This window comes from Zosterops lateralis (genome assembly GCF_965231275.1).
Source record: "Zosterops lateralis genome assembly, chromosome: 2".
NCBI classification, from domain to species: domain Eukaryota; kingdom Metazoa; phylum Chordata; class Aves; order Passeriformes; family Zosteropidae; genus Zosterops; species Zosterops lateralis.
Window position 1 is genome coordinate 96,466,470 of NC_139763.1, and position 21,536 is coordinate 96,488,005.

Genomic DNA, 21,536 nt, shown 5'->3' on the forward strand with positions numbered 1-21,536 from the left:
GAATTTTCCTATTCAAATGGCAAACAAGCAGAAAATGCAACACATAAGAATAAAAACTCATGTGCATGAGAGCACCCAGTCCCAGTAAATAATTATTACCTGCAGTAACAGGCAGTGCAGATCCACCTCTCTCCTTTTTTATGTGTGTGTGGTTGGGTTTTTTCCCTGCTTTCCCTCCCCCCTCTTTTTCTTCAATTATAGCATCAAAAGAAAACTAAGATCTTTTGGAGACATAAATGAAGCTTTCCTGCTCTGGAATGGCATCAGCATCTGGACACCTGGCAAAACATAGTTCAATACCTGTTGTACCTATTTCTCAACCCTCCTGACAGCAAGCATGAAGAGTCTTGCCTTTCTTCTTATTTGCCAACAAGAATTAAAGCTGAGAGTGTTCAGAAGTCCATTTCAATAGGTCTTGTTCTGGTTACATTACAACAGATTGCTTTGATCTGGTGGGAGGAAGGAGGAGAGGAGCAGAGCACATCTTAAGTTCACAAAGCTAAAAGCCAAGATGCACAAAACTGAAGCATTCCAAAGTTAAAAATAATCGTCTTTAAACTGCAAGAGCAGAGCTGTAATTTTGAGCAGTACAGCATGACATCACGGTTTATGTGGGGCCAGCTCAATAAATCAAACTGTGCCTAATTAGAGATCATACTGCAAATCTACATTATTTGGACGAATAATTGAAACAGGACAGTCCATAACACAAGCCAGATATGTTTACTAAAATATGTTTTTTTCAAACTTTTATGTTCACTACTGCTCACAAAGCTTTCACATTTAGTAAATTATAGACCCCTAAGCTTTTATTTTAGGCTGACTTCACTTTCAAGGAATTCTTCAATTAACTTTACGTTGCTTCAAGCTCTTCATCCAATGAGAAAACAATCTGTGGTTTCTTACTTCTTCCAGTGCCAATGGCTGCCCTCCATGTTTGACTTGCAGACTTACTGTCTTTTTAGAGCCAGGATCTGTTTGTCTAAAATCAGCCTAGTTGTCATAGTATTTTGACAAGTCCTCTATAAAAGGAGAACAAACCTTTGTGGTGGGTTAACTGCTAAGAATAATGAAGGTTGTTCTCACAATCTCAACAGATAAGTGCCAAAATTAAGGAACATTCAGCAATACACCCAGAGCTGAAAGCCCTGACTACCTCAGTTGCCCTTCTTTCCCACCTAGTCCAATTATTCAAATTTCTACTTTTTTCAGTTGTTTTCCTAAAATGTGTGATTTTTCTCAAATCTAAAAGCTATGACATACTCAAACATTTGGAGCATAAAAAACCCCCCTGTGCTATCCAACATTACTATCTGTAGATGGTCAGGACGCCTCTGGAATTGCTGGAAATGCTGTGGAGACTTTGACTATCAGTTGCTGGGTAGATAATGTAAAATCAAGAGCCAAAGAGTTTAATAAAAAGCATGAGCTGAACAAAAGGGATAAGATTCATTCTGAAACTGCACATTTTTCCTCCTAGAGCTTGAGAAATTTATGTGAAACTTTTTAATCTCAGAAACAAAAAACAGGGGAGAATTGGCAGCTCTCCTTCTTTTCCCCTCTGATATTTGGCTTGGTAAATGGACCAACATACAGATAATTAAAAGAAGTCTGAAGACAATGACTGAGAAGCAAAATGTTTGACACTCTCAACAAGAAAAGAGTATACAAAAATAAGAGATATGTCTGTTAGTGCAGTATTATGTTGCACAAGTAATTTTTTTCTGTAGAATGTTAACCAAGCACAGATATGGAAAAAGTATCATTCACTTCTTAATACACAGATTTTTAGATAAAAAAATTCAGGGGTTTTAAAGGAATCAAAACACATTAAACATTAAATGCACAGCACAGCAATATTTATAAAGACATGACAAATGAGTCTCCCTCAACCACAGCCACCATGATCAGCATAACCTTAAATAGAAATGAACCTTCCAGACCTCCATTTCAATTCTTTGTTACAATAAATATGCATCAAATGTGTACTCTTTTTTTAATTTAAAACTTTGTGGCCAGAAATATTATGACTGACCTCTGTTAACTGCAAGCATTCAGAGCCATAGCCATTCCAATTCCCTTACATCCTCAGTGTGCAGCAACAGATTTCTCAGAAAAAAAAAAAAAAAACAACCCTGTAACTATTTGGACATACTTCTGAAAGCAACAGTGAAAATTAAGAAAGCAGCCTTCCCAAAGAAGTATCTATTTTTGAAATGTATGCTTTTAAAACACAATGCTTATGGAATGAACTACTTCAGTTCTCTTGTGTAAACTTGTACAGATTGTTTGCTATTGATCTTTTGAGTCATATTTTGGCAGTAAACTGCTATCCTTGTAGAAAATATAAGTACTGTAGAACAAGTGATGTAATCTACATCTATACTTTTTTTTTTTAAGTTACATTTATATTTCAAAATAAATAATCTGAACTGCATACTTCATTTCTTCCCCAGATCATGAGCTTTATGATATTGAAGACATTCAGAGGAGACAGTTTGTCTGTAGCTCCTTTAAGTCACAGGACAGAACTCAGATCAAAGAAAGTAGTGTCTCTATCTGTACTCAAATGTAGGTCTATTAACTGTTTTCTTAACTGAATGACATACAGTGACTCTATAAAACCAGTGCAAAACCTGATCTCAAGGAAGTGAAATCTAGGTTTTTTCCACAGTGTATTGTTCTTCCCTCCCTGCCCCCAAGCTACTGTCCATTCAGAAAGCAACGCACAGAAGAGAAAAAAGAAAATTGCATTGCAGCAAGGCTATCCACATGGCCAGGCTTGTGCTGTGTGTGCAGTATGTATACATGCACTGCATGCTGATGTGGCCCAGAGCAGGGGCACAATGTCCAGGTTTCTGGTCCTTTGTGGAGCACATAACACTGCATGGCAGTTGGACACAAGTGGAAAGAGCATATGGAGGTGGGCAGCTGACAGAGTGAAACTAATGCAATACACCAGGTAATTAAAGCTGTGCTCAGCCTCAAACTCTCAAATATGGTAATTCTTTAACCAACAAGAGATTGCCAGGAAAGGACAATAGTCAGAGAGAAGTACATAATCAAGACCTTGTACAGGACATGGAGCACTAGTGCTTTCTCCCTTTCCTCCTCTCAGGTTTCTCCCACTGAGAACCACCACCTAAAAGCCTGAATCTCTTCTAAGTCTAGTTACTCTAAAAATAAAAACATGATCAAGGCCAGTGTATAGAGAACAAGTATAGGAATCCCACCTTTTATGTCCCAGATCAATGTTTTCTCACCTCTCTGAAGCAGCGATTGATGTCAACTTTCTCACACCTTTTCCTCATGCTCATGCCATCAAGTGCCACTACTTCTCTACCCTACTGTCCTTGTCACACTGCTTCCCAGCTCTTCCTCACTGCCACCTGAGATCTAGTTTCATGGGGACCCATAAAGATAATGACAAACACCATGCACCCACCCCTGGGCAACTACAGGCTTTTGTCTCTAGAAGCACAGCATCTCAAACTTTTCATTTGAGAGCATCTCTAATGGCCCTTCAGACAGAATGGCAAGGAAGGAGCATGTTTAAGACTCGAGAAAAATTAAAATTAACACAGCTTGCAGTGACTTTATTAGAGGCTGAAGCCCATGGAAAATCTGTTTGAATAATAAACAAGAGATTTTTGCCTTACATTACACAAAGGATCAGATTAGATGACTACAGAGAGTCCTTCTGACTAAGTCGTGACAATACATATGCTAGAGAATTTTGAAGATCAGGGTTATTTCCCAGTATGAATTACATTATTTCTTGCTTTAGTTTTGATCTTCTAAAACCAGACAAACCCCAAAGGAATATCATGGACACAGCAGCCCAGAGCTTGCCTTTAGATACTGTCTAAATGACATACTTTCTGACCAAGGAGATAGCAATACCTCTGTTTCCATTAATTCTCTATTAAGAATCACAGGATTCAAATTGTTGATTTCCAGCATTACCTCATGCTGGGCCTCTCACTGATTAATTAAAACTGCATATATATAGGAAAAAGCACAAAAAAGCAGAACTGCAGTAGTTTGAACCAAGAGCGTCCCTGATAAAAAGAAACGGGCCGCTGTTCCCAACTCCTTTCCATAGGTTGATTGTGAATTGTAACCAGACAAGATCTCCTTTTTCAAGCTTCCAGAAACTGGCAAACATGTCTACTGCACAGGAAGTCATATTTATAGTTGCATTACTTTCCACAATAAATCAATTCTCTTATAATCAGAAGTTGTCTCTAGGCTTGCTAAATGAAAGATCTTTTCCCTTGAGATTGCAGCTCTTTAACAGGAAGCTTCCAAATCTACAGCTCGTGATGGCTGTGGAGGGAAAAATGGCTCAGTACAGTCCCCACATCATTATTACACACTAAAGACATACCAGGCTTTGTTTTTGTGGTGTTTTTTTTTTTTTTTTTTTTTTTTTTTTTTTTCCCCTCCTTCAAAAAAGAAGAAACAACTCTGAAATCCTGGTATTGCAATGTGTGGTAATTACCCTCTTGAATTACCATTTAATTATCAATGTGTGTTTAGCTGACCTTCTTTTTACTGTCTAGCTTTAAATTCTTCTTGGATATAGACAGATGAAGAGCTTCTACTGTATAAACCTCATTATATACTTGGACAGGGCATTTGAGCATGCAGGTATTCAACAAGAAATCTGAAGCAGTACACTGCTTCATTTAAGAGAAATATATTTCAAACTTCTCCAAATTACTACAGATGACAGTTAATAATTTGCTTGTATATTTTGACTATCATCCTGCATATAGAAGTTTATTAAGAAAAACCCAAACACCTATTTGAAATTTTCAAACTCCCTTCCAGCAACTGTATCAGAGTTTTCAGAAGGGCACAGCACTAGCTTTGGCCAAGAATTCCCCCTCCTCCCTTATATTCAGAGAAAAAGAATACCATTTTTTAAAGGAAGATAGATTAATACTTTACCCAAGCAGAAATTCTTCAAAACCAAAAAATCACTGCAAAACTCGTTCTTACCTAAAATTAGAAGAAAAGAGAGGGGAAAAAGTAAGATTAAGGATCATCATCTTGGAGCATTACACCTTCACAAGAGAAAGAATTCCCAAACAAATCTAAAGTAAACAAGTTACAAGAGAACAGGAAATTGCAATTTCTTCGCAACACTAATTAACCTTATAGAGGAAACTACTATCAGTATAAACAAATAAGTAATAAAGGAAACCATTTTACTAGTGGAAAACCTGCCTTGAAGCAGCATTACAAGGGAATATAAAAACACTTTGCCTGATGGTCTCTAAATGGGTCCCTAAAGAAAATTGGAGCAATTCTGTAGCAAGGATCATGCAGACACAAGCTTCAAATAGGTAATTTTCAAGGTTTCAAAGAGGAGGCTGGACCACAGAAATTCAGAAGCTTTTAAATAAAGGAATGAAATTTAAACTGAATGTAATCTCATACTGTTGTCACACATAAACAGGAGGATTTTGAAGGATATGTACCAGGCTAAATTGTTTTTATAATCATAGCTTTCCATGCCCAATCCTTGTTATTTATAAATAAGTACAGCTAAAGTAAGCACAAGCAACATGGTGATTATTTCATTATATTAAATGGTAAATATGAGATGAGAAAAGATGAAAAATCAGAAACTTGAACTTTCATTAGAAGATATTTTCAAAAAATTGCCTAAAGAACCTGCATACAGAATTGAAAACAGATCTCACATTCAGAATGTAAAATCATTACTTTTAGATAAAAAAGAATTCTCAAATCTGAAGTATTTTTTATTTTCATTGCTTGCATTTCTTAAATAGTTGCAAGTGAGCAGTAGTCCTCTTATATTTATTTCAATGGAAGAAAAAGAAGTTTACAGGGGTGTAAGAAAGTTATAAATAAAATAAATACCAAAAACAGAAGCATTTTTTATTTCAGATTTTAAGTCAACTATCTGCAAGTAACAGCATTTCAGACTGTCCTTATTTGTTCTTGTTTATTACACTGGTGCCCTTTGTGGCTTTTTGTATTTTAGCAACTGGAACATACACAGTAAAGCTAGCAACACAACAGAAGTTTAGCAAAGGCAGACATAATTTGATTTTAAAAAACCACCAAAGAAAAAAGCAAGCAGCTCTACAAACAGTGGAACCAATGTGGTTTGGCTTCCCATGAACTTGTGTCTTCTGAGGATTTGAAAAAATGTAAGTAGGTCCACAAGCTCACACCAAGATTTCTCTCTCCTACCTGGGAAGGCACTGGAATGAAATTTGCTATAACTTACTATCATCAAATTCTATTTCTCAGCTGGTCCATCCCCACCACTGAAAATGACTGAAAAACAGAGAAAAGTCCTTCTTGCCTAGAATAACAGGTCAGTGACAGAAGTATTAGATCCACTACTTTTACACAGGTTCATTCCATTTTTACTAAGTGGCATTCAACTAAGAAAAATGATCTCTTGTTATCTTTTTCATGCATTTAGGAGATGCATTACAAGAGAAATCCCTTAATATGATATTAAAACAAATCCCCAGTCAGCACATTCCAATATTTACATACAAGGGGGATTTAGTAAATTCAGAAATGGAAAATATTTGTGATAGAAATCTAAAAGCCAAATACACCACCTACGCCTCATGACCCACACAAAGCAAGTTTTGTCCTACTGCTCCTGAAGAGATTTGGGAAATGGAAATTTCCAGCGCTGGAGAAGTGGTAAAAATAACATCTACAAATAACATCTACAAATTAAGGATGTCACAGGGTTGCACTCAGGAAGCTTAAGAGGTTATCTCTGGAAACACCTTCTCAAATGGAAAAATGGTGGCAGCAGCAACCATGGGAGATGAGGGAAAATCAGGGCTATCTAAAAACAAGACAAACTCACCAAACCCCAAGAGGAAATTCAGAGCAGGAATGAAGGATGATCGCTGAGGGTAGCAATATGCACTTTTCTCATGTTGATAAACCAAAGTGCAAGAGGGCACTGAGAAACCCCCTGAGTTACCCTACTGTTATCTACCTGCAGCAGCTCAGACTAAGGGCTCCCACAGCGAGCCAGGAGTCAGGCAGCAACAACTCTGAAAGGGTTTGAAAGCACAGGCAGGCCACCAACAAACCAGCAACAAAGGCTTTGCTTCTGAGAAACACCTGACAGATGTAGAGCCTCAAACAAAATGCAAGAAATCCCATCACAGAGGTGCTGTCCAGGCCCTTCTCAAAAGCCAGAGGAGCCAGAAGAAAGGCTCCAGACATGGACCTCTGCACTGCTGTTCCTCTGCATCACAAGCATGGACCATCTCTCTTTGACAAGTAGTGCCTTCATGGCACAATCTTTAAGCATCCTGCTTACCTCCCCCCAAGATCATAATTTTCTTTAGTTCCACTTGTACCACTCAAGGGCAGGGTTTTTGTTTCGTTTATTTGGGATTTTTTTTTGAGTTTTCATTTTGTTGTGGGTTTGTTTGTGTTATCTTAAATTTATTTTATTTTTAACTCTGAGACTCCACATATCTTTCTAGTATCTTGTAATATGAGACTCTTGAAGTGATGAATGGATACCAGGAACATCCAAAGCCTGAAAGCACATTGGGAAATGCATTTCTATGCACTTTCCCTGGATGATAAGGTGCCAACACCCAAGTGAAATAGTTTGCTGCAGGCTTCCTATGGTGCTGGTACAACTAATGTACTAGCAAAGGCCACAGAAAGAAAGGCATACACAGCGAAAATAAAATACTAAATCTGCATTGTTTTGGAGACTTCTAAGGACTTTTTCTGAATATGTAAAACTTTAATGTTGTCCTTTTACATTCTCCTATGCATGGTGATCTTTGGCCACACAGAAGAAGGTAACTACTGAAATACCAAGATGATCCTAGCAAGCCTTTGAGAAAGGTACACCTAACTGTACCCTGAAACACGTGGTGGGTGACTTTGGTGTTATCAGACAAGGTCTCTGAAGCTTGACCACACACCAGAAATGGCAAACAAAGCACAGCAGTGCAAAAGGCCCAGTACTCCTTAGATAAACCCAGATTTAAGTAGCCCAATAAATAAGACTGAGCTACAGTTATAGCCATTTAACCACTTAGTTATTTTGGCTTGGTACATTTGTTATCTGGCTACCTGAGCCAGGACACTGCTGCCAACATCTGTTTCCTGCCCCTTGGGTCCTTCCTCAATCAGAGTTTCCTCTGGATTTGTGGGCTTGCCTGAGGCAAAGAGCCAGAGAGAGCTTGCTCTCTCTACAGGGCTGTTTGCTGCTTTGTGCAGCATGAGGTAACCACAACCTGATGAACTGGAGGGTGCTGATGTCCTGCCTCATAATCCTGCACAAGTGAAGGCTCAAGTTTTGTGGAACAGATATTTTTTACACTTCACAGATACTTTTTACACTTCTACTTCATGCCTTTCAATTTTGAAAAAAAAAAAGACATTTTAAAGCCTTGTTTGAATAATTTTCTAGTTGCAAGCATGAAAGAAGAGGGGCTTGGACAAAAAGCAAAAAATCAGTTCTACAGCCACGGCACTGGCTGTTTCACCAGAATAACACAAAAGCCATAAATACCATTTCACTGCTTAAACTGAAAGACAGATTCTAGAAACACAGCTTACATAAAGGCACGTGTCAAACAATATGCCTATTTTATGCCTAAACACTGACTCACTGAATAAAATCTATGTTACTCTTTTATATAAACAGTTCCTTTAAAAGCAGGAAAATTAAATACAGACAACATTAAGCTGAACATGAACTTTTGCCATCCCCATTCAGGCATCTGTGTAATTATAATCATTAACTCCATTAGCATATGCTGCAATATACATAAAATGTGTTCACATTGCATTCAAAAACTTTTATATATTTTAATGATATGTTTACACTAAGAATTTACTCACCTGGTGCACCTTTTGAGATTAACAGATCATAGGATGTTTGTTTTCCTTTGAGATATGTTTGCAAAATGTAATCAAAGTGCACACAAAATTTTATCTTGGGCATCAGTATTAGACTTTATTAGAAGTAGTTGAGCCTTTTAGAACTAAGTTGGGTTGTTTTTGGTTTTTTTCTGGCTAATTATTCACTTTGACCATTCTTTTCTCTTAAAGCAATGCTATTTCCAAGAAATGTCTCTTTTCCACTTATCAAGGTTGTTTACATTCTACACAAATGTTATGCTCTCAAGCTTTCATTTTTAAAAATGTCAAAAAGTAGAGGGGATGATGCTGTGCTTGTAAAAACATTCTTTATTAACAGAATGAGTCTCAAGGCTCTTTAGGTTTCCCACAAGACATTTTTCTGTCTATCATTTTAGAACTTTTTCCCACACATTGTGTTCCCAATATAGGCTTTGGCAGGTTGTGAGATACGGGCTGGCTGGAAAATGATAGCCTGCTTTCAGCATTTTCTTGTACAGTTAAACATTGAGCACTTCTTGCACAAGATAATTCAGAGAGCAGCTCACACAGAGAAAAGGCAACAGCTTCAGCTGAGAAAAGCTAAAGTCCTGAGGGATGCCAAAGACTTCGTGACAGTCTACAGAGAAAACAATGGAATCTTGAAAAACTGATCAGCATGACTTGAAAATTCTCTACTGACTTCATTCTGGTCTTTAAAAACAGATTTGACAACACGTGACAGTTAAAGGACACACATACACAAACAGCAGAACAAATATTGTCTGCAGGTACACTGACCCAGCCCTCAATAAGGGAATGACCAAGGCTTCAAAGAGTTTCAGAGAACATGCCCATGTTTTCATATCAGTAAGATGAATTTCCCAAATGCTTCATAAAGGAATTAATAGGTGAAACCAAATTTGATGGGAACTCTGGCACCTGCAGCCCAAGGAAGTTTCAAAAGCTGAGGACAGCAGCACAAACTGGCTGTTTGTATTTTGTAAGCTTTTTTCTGTACAAATACACAAGAAGAAATAGGAGACTTTACTGACAGACAGCAACTGACTCATAGTCCTATTCCAAAGCTCACTAATGTCAAAACACTATCACTGTTAAACCCATGAACGTGAAAAAAGACTTCAGCTGATAAAAATCAGAATTCATATAAGGACAGAGAAAGTTTCTAAAGCTGTCTGGATCAAAGATATCTAATGGCACTTTTCATTTAGCCTTATGGTCAGCTATCTGCAAAAAGTGCATTGAATCTTTCATAAACAGAGTTTAAAACAAAAGTGCTTCTAATCAGATCTGGCAGGAAGGGGAGAAATGCATACATAGAATGAGGTAAGTGTGATCTTGCCCAGCTGAAGAACAGGGAATGGCAGAGCTTCAGGCCATGACTCACACAGACACTAAACAGTAGAGAGCTACAGATAATTCTCAGGTAAACTTTGCAAGAGCCACTACGTCATCCTTCTCTACCCTTCCTGCATTAATCATGTCATTAGTAACCTGACGCAGCCCAAGAAGAATGTCTGATTTACAGGGAGCAGAGCAATGCTAACAGAACAAACCCTTTGGCAGGTCAAAAAAGGAAAGACCAACCTAAATTTCATTTTCAAACCACACCCTAAAAGAACATGGAAACTAGGAAAAAGAAAAAACAAAAAAAGGTATATTCCCAGCGTGAGATTACATACTTCATTAAAAGTTCCTGATGAACCAGTTACTTAAGAGTACAAATACAGAGGATTTGCAAGAGTGCACGGATCAAAATCCAGCCCAAACATGTACCTAAACAAAGCAAAGGGGTGGGGGGGGAACCCCCAAGCTTTCTTTTGAAGTTTTCACCACAGTTACGTAATTTCCATGTTAGTCTAGATGTTTTTAAACATCTTTCATGGTGTACAGTTGGGAACCAATTGTACAATGAGTACAAAGTGTACTGTTAGGAAAGAGTCATGTCTCAGCCAGGTATCCTTGTTACTCCACTAAATATAAAAAGGGTAAGGAGAACCACTTGGGCAAGCAAAAAATGGAAGATTTCAGAATTTCTTTTAAAAATTATTACTCAATCTGAATTGATAGCAGTCACTTCAATAAATTTGGCTGTAATCAACGTTATTGTATATGGCTATTTCACCTTAAATATCCTGTAAAAGCAATGGTCACTTGAAGGAAGGGCAGATGACTACCATTCACTCTGAAGCAAATAAAAAAACCTGTACATTACCTTAAAAGCAGAATGGAATTATCCTTAGTTTCTTGAAACAAAATTATCACCCAAAACAAGGTGTGCAGGTAGTAGCACGTGCTGTGCTAAAACTGAAGTCCACAAAAGCCATTTCATAATAGCAATTTCCAGAAGAACACCAAAGAAAATGTGTGCTTAAGTCTAAGTGTATGGCAAACCCACTTCTTATGATGGTATTTTGTTCAGTTTCTCTTGGCTTCATCTAAGTCTTCCTAAGTAGATTGTCTAATTTCTTGATACTTCCTTCCCATTGAACACTTCCTTTTCCCTCATTTTGTCTTAGCAACAACTCTGTGAACTGCTAAATTCATTTCTTACCTTCACAACTTTGAACCAGAGAGTTGCTTTCCATCTTAAAGCAAAGCTCTAGAAATTGAAATCTCCTTTGTCTTTGACCCTCTACAACAGCTGAGCTGAAAGAGCCAAAATGTGTCACCTCAGTTAAAAACCAGCTAACCATTTTGGTCCTACTCATTATTAATGGCATCCTTTTCGCAATATTAATAGTAGTGTACAAAATAGCACAATGATCACAATATTAGTGGCATGCAAAATAACAAAGAAAATGCACTTATTTTCTCAAGCCAGTTTGGAAGGCTTCTCCATCATGCCATGACACTAGCTCTATCTCTTAATGAAAATTTTAACACAGATGTTTTGAAGGTTATCTAAACTTATATAAATGGCACGTCCCTTTCCTGGCTTCTTTCTTTAAAGCCAACATTAGGTTGAGAGAAGTAAAAAATTCTTTTGTCCCTGGTAGTTGTTTAATGTCATGTGCTGGGAAACTCAGATAACCCCAAATCTGAAATAGGCAGTGATCTGCCTTACAACTATTCCCTCTGTCATCAGTCTTTCTGAAGGTCAGGTAAAGATTATGCGGACACAGTGAAACAACTCTCAGAAGAGTGTCTACAAACAGGGTTTGCCAGAAAACAGTAGGTGTTTGTGCTTCATTCAGCAGAAGTGTTAAGGACAGTTTCACAACTTAGGTTTATTTTGGGAGGAGTGGGGATATCTGGCTTGTCTTTTTAATTTAAGAACTGAAATCAAAGAAAAGATTTAGAGACACAATGCCAACAGCTTAATGAATATTCTGTAGTGTATATAAGCACCCTGGGGAAAACCTGCACTCAGATAAACAACAGATTCCATCTTCCCCTGCCTTGAGGAATATAAACCAGGCTCACAGTTTACACCTAATTCAATAGTGGCTCTCAAAATAAACATATTTCAGACATATCTAGCAAATACTCCTCTTCCCACTCTGCATCCAAAACTTTCTCTTGGAAACAAAAGGCCTCTTCCTTGACAAAGATTTCACGCATATCTTCCAAATCTGCCAAGAGCTTGCATTACATAGTACACCTAAAAATTTTAAACTGACCTTTGTCCCCCCTGAGAAAGCTGCCTGTTCGAAATGGCCCACACACACTCAGCAGAAAGCCAGAGCTCACAGAGACTTTCAAATACATTAGGTATCTGTCCCACGGGGAGAGCCTGTGCGTGCCTCCATGCACACACAAAAGGGTGAGAAGAGCTTTCTGCAGAGGTGAATATCCCATAGCACATATCTGGGCCCTTAGAGGTTTTTCCCTATACCCTCCTCTGTGGCACTACCTCCTTTGCCAGTATGGGCTGCAGACTGGCAAGGAGGAGGAACACTCACAGCCCACCACTAAGGCTGCACACCTACTCAAGTGAGACTGGAAGCCGCACTTTCCCAAAGGGAACATGCAGTGGAGCTTGCATGGCTATTATACACCCCTTGCAAACACGCAGAGTTTTCTGGTGGTGGGAACTGAATTTTACGCCTTCTGCCAACTTAAAAATCTATCCCTAGTGAAGAAAAACAAAACCAAAGAAACAAAGCAGACAATGGCTACAGAGACTCCAGAGGAATGTAATGACTGTAACAAAAGGCAACAGCAGTAGTGTGACAAGGGTTTATTAATGGGTCAAAAAACAAGCTCAAATGACTCAGACATGGAATCAAATCCCAGCAGGATTTCCTTAAATCTCCTTCAGAGACTGCAGGCCTTCATGCATTTTGTATTCAAGCTCTCTTGGGATCAGTAAAAAGGCTTTATCAGGTCCTTCACCTCTCGATCACAAGGATGCCATACCAAAGCAGGGCAGCATCACTACCCCCTTTAGCAGAGCAGAAACAGGCTCAGAAGAGTCAAATGGTACCCTCTGACAGAAGGGCAGAGACTCAAAGCAGAGCACACCCAACTCCTACCAAACTGCCACAGGTGCAACACCAGTGGTCAAGAGGGTTTGTACAACAACTACTCAAAAAGCACATAAATAGGCTGTAAGTGTGGAGAGAGGTGACGACAGTGGAGTGATTTTGGTATTTTATCCCATTCATTCAAGGAAGGCATACCAAACCACCCTAAACTACAGCCTTGCTCTTTGGAACACTACCTACTCTTGCCACTACTGGGACTTTCATGCACCCTATGAATACTTTAGTATTTACTTTTGGTTATTCATTCATATGTAGGTGTCATTCCAAGTATGCAAGAGAGAGCACGGTGCTGTGATTTTGAGCATTTCTATGTTTCACAGGTAACTACTCACTAAACTGACACCTTTAGCTCATCTATACTAGGCCTTATCTCAATTATCCAACTTTAAAAGCTCAGTAGAATGAAGGTTAAAACATTATTTTAACAAAAAATCTCAATTGCTTGTATTTAAAAAAAACCCACCAAATCAATTCAGAAATTCCACTCTTTTCAAAAACAAATATGCAGGTTTTTAAACAGAGTTTTCTAAGCAGTAAGACAATATATTCCTTGAGGCTCCGTGTGTACCATGGAAGAGCCTTTGATAGAGACAATCACAACAGCCAGTTTTACTTTCTTTCAGAATATCAAGACAAGTGCCAAATTTCTCTATACATTTGATGAGGAGGTAAATGCTTCAGTTGGATGTCTCAAGATTCAGGAGAAAGATCACAATACACTGAGATCAAAAAGAGACAGCCACAGAACTGGCTGGAATTATGGACTGAACAGAAACAAAATCCACATTTACTGGTCAAAACCAACCAAATATACTTTGATGAAAAATAAAAAACAAAGAAAAATAACTTTTTTGGTTTTTTTACATCACTGTTACAAGAAAACATATTAAAGTTCCTTGTGGCAAATCTCCTTGAAAAGCCAAAGAGAGAGACTGATGCATTGACATCACTTCTCATATCATGCATTGCTAGATAATTTTGTACGGTGAATATTTACACTCCATCTCACAAAACTCTTTTTGTTTTAACCAACAATTAGTAAAACAGAATTCTGGTTTTATCCCCCTCCTGTGTCTGAATCAGTAACTGTTTGGTAATTACAAACATTTTCTCCCTTCTGACTTCAAGAATTAATTCCCTGCTTCGCTATCAAAAATTCAGAATTTAAACAAGAAAGCCACTACAGATCCAAAATTTTGTGTCTTTAGCATTTAAAAGCAAAGAGAAGTAAAATGTAAGTGACAACACAGGGCATCTGTAATTTTGAAACTCAAACATGCTTCTTTTGTTAAATGGTGTTATTGCAGCCTTTCTGGTATTTGTTATCTTATTAAAATAGCCAATAAAAAAGTGATCAAAAGGCACATTAGCTGAAAAAGTTTGAAGCAGACAATCATGGGAATACTTGAGATTACCTGACGTTGACATGGAGACAATTCATCAAAAAAGAAGTGGGAAATCAACTAGAAGAACTTCAGAAATCAAAGGGTTCAAGAAAGAGCTATCCAGAGCACATGAGCTAATCCAGACCAACTGGTGCCTTCTCCCTCTACTCTGTCATTACCCATCAGTAATAGATGGTTCAATGCTAGAAATGTATTGTGCGGTTTTTCACTCTTGGCAAAACCTTCCAGAAACAGCAGACAAATCTAAAATATAATTCAGTTCGAAACAACTGTGTGTGTATATCAAATGAGTTGATACCAGCAAATGACAAAAAATATGTCTTGCTGCATCTAAATAATCCCATTTTCCTTGCCTTTCTTTTCTGTTACATCCTTGGATCATCTGAAAACACAGCTCATACTTGTCTCACTCCTCAGCATGCAGCAGGGCTGAGTTTGCCTGCACTCAGGTCTCCCATCCACTGCCCTGCCTTTATCTCCTCATGCACCTCACCTGAAGTCCAAGGTCACATCTGTATAAAAAAGCCCAGCCTCTGCTATTATAGCGTCCAGCATCCCCATGATCCCTGGCCATGAGCGGCACTGTTCAAAGGGCCCTTCAAGGTCAGTGACCCAGCTTCACAAACACACGAATTTCCAAAGAGGAAATTACTACATGAGTTCCAGCAGCTAGAATTTGTTCACTCCCTACCAACATAAATGATTTTTTTTTTAACTATAGAAGAATAAAGTCAAAAATATGGAAGGAACAAGTTTTTTAATGAAACAAAGTTTAGAGACTAAATAGCAATGCTTTATTTTAGTATTCCTACAGGCATCTGCTAGACTTCATTTCGATTAATCATATTATTCATGTGCAACTTTTTAAATGGTAGAATCATTACGGGATCTACTCAAACTCTTAATAAATTAATTTATAAAAATTTATCAAGCTAATGCTGCAATAAGGACCTCTGCAATCTAAAGAAAAAAAACTCTCAAGCAATATTTACTTATGCTTGTTATAAAAATAATCATTTACATTTGATTTTTACTGCAGATTCATACTATAAGAGGCACAATTCTGGAGACAACTAAGAGGAAATTTAGGGAAAATATCCCTAACTATCAGCAGAAGAGCTCTGAACTGGTAGGAATTATTTTTATTTGCATGCTTTTATGTGGGTACTTCTGAAAAATATAAATAAAATACAAGCTTTCTCATGTCTGAACTTTTCAGTAGAATGAAAATAATAAGAGCCTGTACACTTTTTGCAGAGAGCTTGGTAGACTGACTAGTGAAAAATGTTAAATCTTTCAAAAGCCAATTCTTTTTAATTCTAAGTCAGAGAATGCATTAGGGGGAAAATGAGATTTTGTTCTGCTTACTAAGGAACTCAGTTGATTCAATTTGTGAAAAGCACATTAGATAACAAATCAGCCTTTGAACATAAAGTAAATGGGAAAATGTAAGTAGACTTGTATTCCTCCTTTACCACTTTTTTAAGTCAAAGAAATCCCTTAAAATAGTAAACAAAACTATCAAAAATTATGTAAAGCCCCCATATGTTTAAAAAGTAGGTTCATACAGCCAGAAGTATCATTACATTAAATACATACAAGTGGATATTACAACTGCTTTTGCCATCTGTACATTAGAGCAACGTGTAATGTTTGTTCTGGATTGAAATGATATTTCTGTAAACATATTCTGGAATTTCACTGTTTCATTTAAATTAATATGGATCTTATGGTAAGTGGCCCTGGGAGAAAGCACATTTCTGATGTCTTTGCATGAAACACATACCTTCCTGAAACACTTCCTGTCTTGCACCCGTTTTTGGATATTATCACTGTTGTCTGACAAGAATGAGGTCAGCTAGCATTTGTAGCAATACTTTACAGCAGCTGTCCCGCATTTCTTTGAAACTCCACAAGCCTTTAACTCCTTAACTGCCTCACCAAAACAGGCAGGAACACTGGAAGAATAATGACTGTTCAGCGTGCTGAACAGTCTCAAAGGGTTTAACAGAGGGAAGTATAAAACTGAGCTTTTCAGGTGAGCAAAAATGAGCAAGATCATGAAGAGGGATGAGAACTTAAGAAATGTTCCCACTTTTGTGGCAGCCAGGCCAACTCAGGGATGGGGAGACAAGACAACATGATATATAGAAGGAAGAGACATACTGTGTTTGAAAAACAGCAGAGAGACACCTAGGTTTAAAATAGTCAGGTTTATCAGCATTCTCCCACAGAGATCCACTTGGCTGACTCTCAGCAAATAAAACCGTCCATTTGCTCAGTAGCACCAATAAAGCTGCACTAAAATTGTATAAGCAGCAAAGACCACTCTGAATTTTACAGAACTTAGTTATAGGGTTACACAACAAACTTCCATCGTCAATACCCTCACAAAACTTCCTGATGTTTTAAAACTAGCTATCTCAGGTCAAGGAGATTGTCAGAAACTTTTTAAATTCATATAGGAAGCAGCATTCACACAATCACTAGCATGAGCTCAGTGCATGAATTAATCTTTCAGTAGCAAAAATTGATTTGATCTGTATCAATCATGCCCATATTAAACAAGCCAAAATCTGCACCTGTGTTAGACTGGCTGTGGGAGGGCAGACAGAGCCACAAAGATGCAGGCTGAATGATATCTGGCATACAAGCTTTACCTGTATAAAAGTTCATGTATTTAATTATTTTTAAGTTCCACTCCTGGTGGAAATTTACTTGCTATCGGTTTCCTGAACTGCACCAGCCAGGGTTTCCCTTTGAGCAGCTTTGAGATGATATAAACTTAGTGCATCACAAAACCCAAGTTTCTTTGCTTTGTTACTTTTCCACACACAGTGTAAGAGCTGTGGAGGAGACAAGAAGAGCTCCACACCACACCACAATCTCTCCAATTCAGGCACCAAAAAAGGCTCTGAGGGAACAGCAACTAGGAGTGCAGAGCATGTGTTAAAAATGCTCAGCTATGAGATTGGTGAGACTGTGATCATGCAGCACAAGTACCCTGATGAGAGATATCCACAACTTCTTACTTTCCTTTTCTACACTGTGTGTAAAACACTTTTTACACTTTTTCCTTTTAAACACTGTGTTTACAGGTGTTGCGCACATCTTCCCCCTTTATGTACAGTGATCCTAGTTTGCATCTTCTTCCAAGAATACTGTGATGACTTTGTGATTTAAACCATCATTTAGTTACAATATTAAGATTGGCATAGTTTTAAAAGACCAGCATTCCTCCCTAGGCTCCATACTGCTCACACTTTGCAGGGTTTTGGCAGCAAGCGCCTTAGCTCATCTGTTATCAGACCCTGAAACACTTCAGAACATACAACAGACCTAAGAAAGCATTTACAAAATCAACTTGGGGGAAGAAAAAGATTTAAAACCAAATCTTTCACAAAACCAATCCCGTGTTACAAAAGTCTCCGTATGCCTTTGGCAGCTCCTGTTCCCACCCGAGGCAGGGCGTGCCCACATGTAATGTATGTTATACATGTGCGTGCAGGTCTGCAGGACAACCTCTGTGCTCCCTTCCAAATGGCAGCTTTTCAAGAAGAAGCTGCCACTGTGCACCTTATTGTGTACAGTAGCTCAAGTAAAAGCTGAGAAGCAAGTCAACACACAAGAAATTAGCTCAGCGAACCAAGAAAAACACGAAGAATGATAAAGTAATCCATTTCCAATCACTTCACTTGGCTCATGAATTAAATGAACAAATGCTCATGAAGCAAATAACATTCAAATGAATGTTCCTTGTCCAACCATGACAGTTCCTGATGAATTTAGTTACAATGATTAGAGTAAATATGTATTTAATTTTATTATATATAATTGAGAGATAAAATAGAGGGAACCAGTTAAATTATAATGGACCAGAAATATTTTGGGGTTTGAAACAATTGCAAAAGCTCACATGTTCCTGGAGACTCATAAAATTCAAATTAGTTTGTCTTGGGTACCTAACAGTCCAAGTACAAGCAACATGTTCTTTAGGGACAAATTATTTTTGATGAAATGGGGAAAAACTGCCCAATCTTACAGGCGGGCTACATGATTAATTTGAGCTTTTGCTTACTGATGAATCACTGACTTCATCTTAGTCTAGCTTAAAGTGCCTATAATTGGCCATTCCATAAGCCTATTGAGAGACTTATTTACCTTAGTGTTAAAGGGAGGAGGGGGGGAAGAGAGGAGAACATGGGAAATAATGTTTGAAAACCCAGCCTAAAAGACACAAAAGAAAATGCAATAAAAGAAACTCTAAGAGCTCCAGCTGCTTTACCTGATACATGCAGATTGATTTAAAATGTTCACAGTAGCCTTCAGAAAGTACCACCTATCCTAAAATACTTGTAGTTTGAGGCATGTGAAGGTTCACTGGTTCATTCAGTTGAACAAATGCAGACAGGAGCAAGAAGGAGGCCTGAACCATTTTGCCAAAACAAACAGGAAAGCAACCCATGACAGTTTTGATGCAATTCTGCTCTGAAAATATAAGAACCAGGAAATATAAATAAGGACAAAAAAATCACAAAGTCTTATGAGGACTGCAAAATAATTTCCACAGGAATGCAGAGGAAGTCTCATCCCTTGTAATATCTTAAACTAGATGGAACAAAACAGTGGAAAGTAACCCAAGGAAAAAGCTAGTACTGGCAAGTAGACAGGCTGTATGGAATACATTTTTTTTCTTGCATCTCTGACTTCTATTAACATTTTTGTGGCTCGTGAGGCAGCAAGGTAGGAGCTTTGGTTTATACTCCATAAACACAAGCCAAAAGCCTCCCATAGTTCCATTTGGTAACTTCAGCTTAACATGCTCAAATATACACAGACTTCTGACAATGATTCAATTTCCCACTCAAACATAAACTATGCCAAAAGACGCCCAAGATTATTTCAACTAATAAACACTTGGTTAAAAAACATGTCAGATCAACTTGGTCTTTACATCAGTTTAAAAGCCTCTTACCACAATCATTGCCTGAAACATAGTGTTGCAGGAAGCACCAAAAGAAAAAAATTATGGATAACATTCTTACAGTGTTCCTCTGACTGTCATCACATGTGTGGTTGAACAAAGCTCAGGACCCTATACTTGGAAGAGTGATTCTCCCGCACTTGGCTTGTGCTATGAAAATCATTTTAAGGATGTCAACATCCTGACTCCTGAAGACTAGGATTTAGGACAAATACTGTGCCAAAAATTTAGTTCTTAAAACTAAATAGATCAAAGTCCTATATCTTGTCATGGTGCACAGTTTCATAGCCCTCTCAAAAAGCTGCCCTTTGATTTAACCTTCATAGACATCTTTTCACAAGAAATACAATACTTTAAAATATATACAGTTACCCAACATAATACAGATGCTGTTCAGTAGCATATTTATCCTCTTCATAAAACAGTGAAATTTGAACTTCAGATTTTTCCAAATTCCATCCAACTTCCCTACTAAGTTTGTATATTGAGTATTAAAAAGTCAGGCAAAGCAAAAAAAAAGAACAAAAATTTCAACACAGGGACACAAATGAAGTGCAAGGTAACTTGTGATATGCTGAATTTATTATAGATCCTGAAACTGTGCTCTCCAGATGGTTATTCTTTCCAAATTTTCACAGTTATAGTAGTGCAGAAGGCGTGTCTGGTATGGTTAGCTCTTGCCCAAGAAGCTTTTCCAATGTAAGTAACATATCTAATAGACCATTCTGATGAGCAATTAAAGAAAAGTAAGGCAAATTTCCACCAGACAGGTGAAAGGAATACAGCAGAAATATACACCACGTAAAACATTGATTGGAAAACCATCCCCAGTAGCCATTATAGCAGCTAAAAGCTGGTTTTGCTAATCAGGACTGAGGCACATTTGAGAGGCTATACTGCCTATAAGAGCAAGCCTTCTCCTCCACAACTACCATTCTGAAGCTAATGATGGACAAAAAACCACTAAATTTGCTCAAGACATTTGGGACAAAAGTTCTTAGACAACTCAGTTCAACAGAAAACATATGTATCCAAACACTGTGTCCTGTTTACGTATGTATTTTCTCCTACAGAATGGTGACATGAGCTAAAATTTCATCCCCACTGAGGGATCTGTTGACTGCTCATGGAAAGATGAATCACCCAATGGAAAGAATGACTCGTGATAGCAGTTAACTTTTAATGTATAAAGTATTGCATGGGCAAAATTAGCCTGACTCCCTACTGCAAATAATTAGAGGATAGTTACAAAACGTATTTCACTACCTAGCTTTAAAAGGTACTGGAGAACTAATTCTAGAGTCTCACCTGTGGTACAGGAAAAATGCATCAGGAAAGCCAGAGGCTTTTTGATCTAGTTCAAAAACCTTTCTGACAGTGGCCAAAAGCAGATGTTTGCAGAGAGACAGCAGTGGGACTGATCCTTCTCCTAGCATGCCCTCAGCTGTCACTCAAGGATTAAAGCTGCCTTCAGAACATCCTTCTGAACTACCACAACTAAACTGTTCCTCTGTGAATCTCCTCACTGAAAGTACTGACCCCTCTGGCCTCAAACATATCCTATGACACTCATCTCAGGGGTTTAGCTACATGCTACACATCAAAATACTTCACTTTGTTTCAATTCTGTGGCAAACTGACCCACTGAGTGACCACCATCATCACACCATGAGCAAATAACTATTTCCACTTACTTTGTGTGTACTGTTCAGGATATCTGAGTCCTAAATCACATGTCTCTTACACATT

General features: G+C 38.0%; 2 protein-coding genes across 2 annotated transcripts in view; one reads left to right on the top strand and one right to left on the bottom strand.

Annotated features, from left to right (window-relative positions):
• CMSS1 (cms1 ribosomal small subunit homolog) overlaps positions 1-21,536 on the bottom strand; it is a 223,640-nt gene that overhangs the window by 102,453 nt on the left and 99,651 nt on the right. The window lies entirely within an intron of this gene.
• FILIP1L (filamin A interacting protein 1 like) overlaps positions 15,848-21,536 on the top strand; it is a 103,119-nt gene continuing 97,430 nt past the window's right edge. The window contains exon 1 of the mRNA XM_083854525.1: positions 15,848-15,932. The gene's annotated coding sequence lies outside the window, so the exon portion shown is untranslated. The remainder of the gene's footprint in view (positions 15,933-21,536) is intronic.